The sequence below is a fragment of the Xiphophorus couchianus genome, chromosome 23 (assembly GCF_001444195.1).
Source record: "Xiphophorus couchianus chromosome 23, X_couchianus-1.0, whole genome shotgun sequence".
Lineage (NCBI taxonomy): Eukaryota > Metazoa > Chordata > Actinopteri > Cyprinodontiformes > Poeciliidae > Xiphophorus > Xiphophorus couchianus.
Genome location: NC_040250.1, coordinates 11,944,628 through 11,950,221, shown reverse-complemented (window position 1 = coordinate 11,950,221; position 5,594 = coordinate 11,944,628). Strand labels below are relative to the sequence as shown.

Genomic DNA, 5,594 nt, shown 5'->3' with positions numbered 1-5,594 from the left:
CTACAACTGCTGAGGAAGCAGTTCATTCTTTCATTTCTTATCTTGTTCAGGCTATATTGTTCAGAAATGTTAGTCGTTTTGGAAGTAAAACTTTCTAATCATTCGGTATACCTTGAAAACAGTAACTGGTCCAAAGCTATTAGGGAGTTCTTCAAAAGTTTCCTCAAGCTACCTTGTATTTGTTTGTTTCTTTTCTGCCCATGAGATTCCCAACACACACACGGAGAAAGGGGATGATGTATATGAGGAAGCTAGCGGGTTTTACCAGCGTCGACACAAAGAGAACGACAAACAGAGAGCAGACTGGTCATTTAGGGTTGAGGGAAATAGAGGGAAAAGCCCTCCAGCGGAGAGACTGTCCACCTCCCCTCCATTCCACCTTCACCTCAGCCGTGTGTTCCTGCTGTCTGTTGCCGCGGCAATGGTGGAAGATAGGGGCTGCCAGTCGACGGCCAGTGGGAGGATTAATCGCAGGCGGATGGTGAGGCATCTGCTGCTTGCCCGCCACCAACTGCTGCTGAAACATGATTAAATGTCCTCTTCCAGCTAACACGTGGAGGCACCATGGCTTCTTTCTGCCTCAAAAAGTATCTATCTCTCTCGTACTCCACTTCTTTCAATATTTACCTGCACTGTTTTTCTGCTGTAAATGTCTCTGACTGCTGTTCTACTTCTTACAAGTTGATTTATTTTTCTGATTGTACTCATTAATTAACTGACCAATAGAAATGCAGCTTTTCTCAGAAAGGGCCATTAAAACAGTCTACAGAATTATTAGCATTAGATCTCAAGTCTTTACCTGTAGGAGTTGTAACCTTTTTGATGTCTCTGACAACTTGTCGCAGAACTGGCTCCATGCTGAAAGACAAGACTGGCTACTAACCTTTGCGGTACACCTAAAAATGTCACCACATTATTTTGGTTGTTTTATAATTTTGAAATATTTTCATATACAATTTATTCTATTTTTTCAATGAAATGATCAAATTATATTTTGCTTGCATTTTGTCATGTTAATCTGCCTACATTTAGTAGTTTCCTGAGGTTGGGATGGGAGCAGTTGTGGCGAAGCGGAACCTTTGTTTTGGGGGCGTTGCTTCCCGGTTGATTTTGGGGCGGACTTCCTGTTTGCCTCAGACGCTATCTGGATCCTAAAAGCAGCGCTTTGGTCGTCATTACTGAATCCTGTTTTACTATTCTTCAGGTCAGTAGATGGTAAAAACACACCAAACGTTCTCTGTAAAATGTTTACCTCTTATTTGATCAGTAGATAGTAATGTGTTATGATTTCTGTACACATTTCTGCTAATAGTTGTTACTTTTATCAGCCGAGATTGGCAGGATGCCAACCTGTCCCAGCCAAGTCTGTATTGGGTTAGGTGATTAAAAGACTGTTATATCTTACTAACTCAGGGTTTTAGGAGTTTTATTTTGCTTTTGTTTGAATAATATTCAGTATGTGTTGCTTGGTGACTCATAAAGCAGCTTAGAGCCTGAGAATAAAGTGAGTCTAGCTGAAGTTAAAGGTAGAGAAACTATTCTTTGTTCATGAAGTGTGGGAATTTAGAGGTTAAGTGAAGGATGGCAATGTGAAAAAGTTAAAAATGCGAAGTTAATTATTGTGAGAAAAGTAAACAAAGTTTATAAAACAAAGGTAATGCATAGCAGTAATATTGTACAATGTAAAAGGTTTGTTGGTTAACAAGTAAATGTGACACAATCTGGATGCTAAAAGCAGTGCTTCGGTCATCATTGCTGAATCCTGTTTTACTGTTCTTCAAATTGTGCACGTCAACTGTTACAGCAGTCCTGACACTGGCGTCCAGTAACACTACAGTTCATACATCTTCTTTTGGTTACAAAAAAAGGTTGGTTTAACTATATTTCATTGATTTCCAACTAAAAGCCATCAAGCAGTATTTCACCCTAGAAAAAGCTTGAAAATTGGAGATCAAGTGATTTCAGAATCTGATAGTTAAGTACTTTGTTGAAAATTAAATTCTGAGCTCTGTAAGAGTCCGATACATAGCAGTAGATCTACTTGTTTGTATTTTTCCATTGCTATTTGTCTTTTTCCATCATTGCATTTTGCCCCAATGATCTTGCTTTACTCTGATTGCTTTATATGGTCTTGCCGTTTTAAAAGTTTAAGTAGATCTTTTTCCAGTTACTTCAGTTTCCTCTGAGTCCAAAGACACGTTTTAAACTGAGAATAGATGTAGATTTTGAGTTCATCTCCAACTTTGCTCTCATTATAACTTAGCTTTTTTGTGTTAATTTGTTAAATGTATGCACATAACCTCTGTAAGTCATTATGAAATCACCTGCTAAGTCTTACAGCTTTGAGGGGTTGTGGAGATTCAAGCTGCAAGTTTTTGAAACTTTTTAAAAAATGAGCGTTTCTAAAGAGCTGTAACCGAAGATGAAAAGTTATTAGGGAAATTAGAACACCTTTTTATTAATATGTGACACAGTAGGGCCTTGACACAAAGGGAGTGTGATCATGCTTACCTATCAGCTTGTGTCTCAGCTCTGAAAAAGTGACGCAGATCCAGTCTGCACTAGCTATGCAAATGTCTCTCAGAAACAGCCCTGCAGCAACTCCTGCTGTTGGAGTCTAAGGGTCTCGGTCATCCTCCGAACACAACATGTTCCTATTTGTTCTGACTGGTTGGATTCTGCTCTCTGAAGCTTGACACCCTCTGAACTGTCGGCTGCTTCACCTGCAGAGAGTCTCTCTGTTCTTGGCAGTCAGCAGCCTGAAAGAGGTTTACAAATACACCTACTTTTCGGCTCACAACAGCTTTCACGTAAAACCTGTCCTATCTCTTTTATTAAGTGGTTCTTGATCACAAATTTCATCAAAGTGTCCTAATTAAATCTATTTGGTCTGTGATTGGTTGGAGACTGATGCTTCAAGAATATGAATGTCCCTTAAATGTAAAGCTATGGTACTAGCTCTAAGATGTTTTTATTCAGAGAAGTTCAAATATCTTGGCTTGTTCACGTTATCTGTAGTATGAAACATAAAATGGATAGATGTACTAGAGCCTTACAAGCATTGATGCAGGTGCTGCTTTACTTTGTTGTGGTGAATAAAGAGTTGACCCAAAAGGTGAAGCTCCTGATTTAATGCTCCATCTACATTCTGACCTTGCTCTATGGTCATGAGATATGAATAGTGAAAGAACAAGATCCCAGATACAGGCTGCTGAAATGAGCTTCATCTGTAGGGTGGCTGGGCTCAGCTTTAGAGATAATTTGAGCCGATTTGTTTTCTGGGGGGAGCTTGGAGTAGAGTAGTAGCAAGAGACAGTTGAGGTGGTTCAGGCATTTGATCAGTATGCTTCTGATGTGTCCATCTTCTAAAGTTTTGTGGACACATCCCACTGGAAAGATACCATGGTGTCAACCCAGAACATGCTGGAGGGATTACATTTCTCTACAGAGTGTTGCTGAATAGAAGGATGAGGGTGTTTCCCTCCTGGACCTGATTTTGGATGTGGCTGGAAACATTAAGAATTGTGCATTGCCGCAGGGTGTGACTTAATCAATATGTTGCAGCCAACAACTCAAAAACAAGCAAAAAGATGGTACTGGTTACCAGTTTTTTTTTTTTTTTTTTAATTAATTGGACATTTATTAATTTGCTTAATTAGTGTAATAAAACAGTGTTTATTGCTAAAGTCTTCTGAGTGTATTGAACTTATGGCTTATTTTATGTCTTCATTTCAATTATGCTTACAAGGTTTATATGGAATAGACACCTCTGCTTTGCCACTCTGGATGTAATCTGTCAAAAATGGGTCCCTCCAGCTGCAAGTGACAGATAAACAGAAGTAAGTTTTCACAGCAGCCTTTGAGAAGGTAGTTCTCACAGTCTGTGTCATATTTTTGTACTTCTGCTGTCCTGGGGTATATTAGATGTTCTGAATTCTGTTGGTCCAGGCTGACAATCTGTCTCTTGCTCTCATCTTGAACATGATTCCAAATAAACCTGACTGAGTGCTTTTCATCTGAACAGTGCTTGAATATTTACATTTTTCCACAAAACATGATAATCTGCTAAAACGTTTTTGCTATGGTAAATAGTTGTCAAAATTCCATCAAGGACTGCATTACTTAAAGTCTTTGTTTTGCAATATGTATGCTAACTTAGTTGAAGAGTAATGCTTGATATTATCTGCAATGCAACAACTCTGAGTGTCGACACTTACTACAAAATTAGGGGATTTATAAATTCACACTCACTTCAAAAAACGAGTGTGAACTTTGTGAGCCAAGGATGTGGGAATTATTGTGAGGATAACAGCTAGACCAAGGGACACAATTGCATTTTTTTTAAATTAATTGCTGGGTAGCAGCATAACTACAGGGATAGCTCAGGATAACCAAAGCCATACTCTTAGATTTAAACATTGTCTTAAAAGTAAACAGGAGTAAACTGACTAAAACTGAGTGCAGTCTGAAAGCGAAGTGCAATGTTGTGAACATATAAAATAATAGGATCTCTGATCTATGGTAGAATCTGATTATTAAGGGCTTTATATGTGAGAAGGAGAATCTTAAATTCTAATCTGGATTTACCAGAGAGTCAATAAAAGGAACTAAAATAGGTGATTATGATCGCTCCTGGTAATATTAATGTCACTTCAGATTTAAACCTCATAGTGTAAGATTCAGTCTGTTTCTTCAGGTAGAAAGAGATTGTAATATGAACTTGATGGATAAGTTTGTCCATTTTATAGAACATTCAAGTGTAAAGTGAAATATGCGAATGAGACACAAAAGAGTATAGGTGTTCCTTTTTTTTAAAGAATCATCAGAGTAAATTCATGTCAAATTCTGGCGCGCTGACAGCCCTGAGATTTCATTACAATCTGCCGTTTCCTGCACAGAAGGCGGCCAAGGACAAGCTTCTTCGACGTCTTCATGCGAGTATGAAATAAACACTTTTTACAGAGAACCTTGAGAACTTCTCAGAGAGCCAGAAGACTTTTTTTATGACTTTGTCCTTGTCTGAGTGGAATGTCTTTTCCTCATTGCAGAAAGCACCTGCCACATTGAGGTCAGCACCCCCAGCAGCCTCCATGCCATCAAAACCTTCGAGCAGAAACAAAGGCAAGAGAACATCCTTAGAAGAGGTTTAAAGTCCATGCTCCTGTAAGGTGTTTTGGATCCAGGTTCAGAGAATCTCAACAGTGAAACAGAGTCACACCACTCGACAAAGATGAGAGAGGAAATAAAAAAAAAATAAATCTCTTAATTCTCTGACATGGAGCTTTTTTCATCTTTCTATTAACAAAATTAAAGCATGGAAGACAGAACAGAAACAAATTACATTTTGCAGTGCATATGAGTGTACTAAAATTAAAACTAATTAATAACACAACTATTTATTGACATTTTACTAGGCCTTATGAAGAACATTTCCATTGAACATTGTAATGAAGGTCAGTCCAGAAGCTGCAGTCTTTGAACAGAAAGCACACACGAGATGGACAAATATTTAAGAGACTGACATTTGACTGATTTAAATCCACACTGCCTGTGTTCATTTAGGTTATTAAATTTGAGAACCTTTTCAACACCAC

The 5,594-nt window shown here is 38.3% G+C and overlaps 1 long non-coding RNA gene across 1 annotated transcript; it reads left to right on the top strand.

Annotated features, from left to right (window-relative positions):
- The first annotated feature begins 1,071 nt into the window (after nucleotides 1-1,071).
- LOC114139747 (uncharacterized) lies at nucleotides 1,072-5,274 on the top strand. Its single transcript, XR_003594503.1, has 3 exons — nucleotides 1,072-1,204; nucleotides 3,749-3,839; nucleotides 5,049-5,274. It is a non-coding gene; the product is annotated as an uncharacterized LOC114139747 (long non-coding RNA).
- Nucleotides 5,275-5,594: the final 320 nt, after the last annotated feature.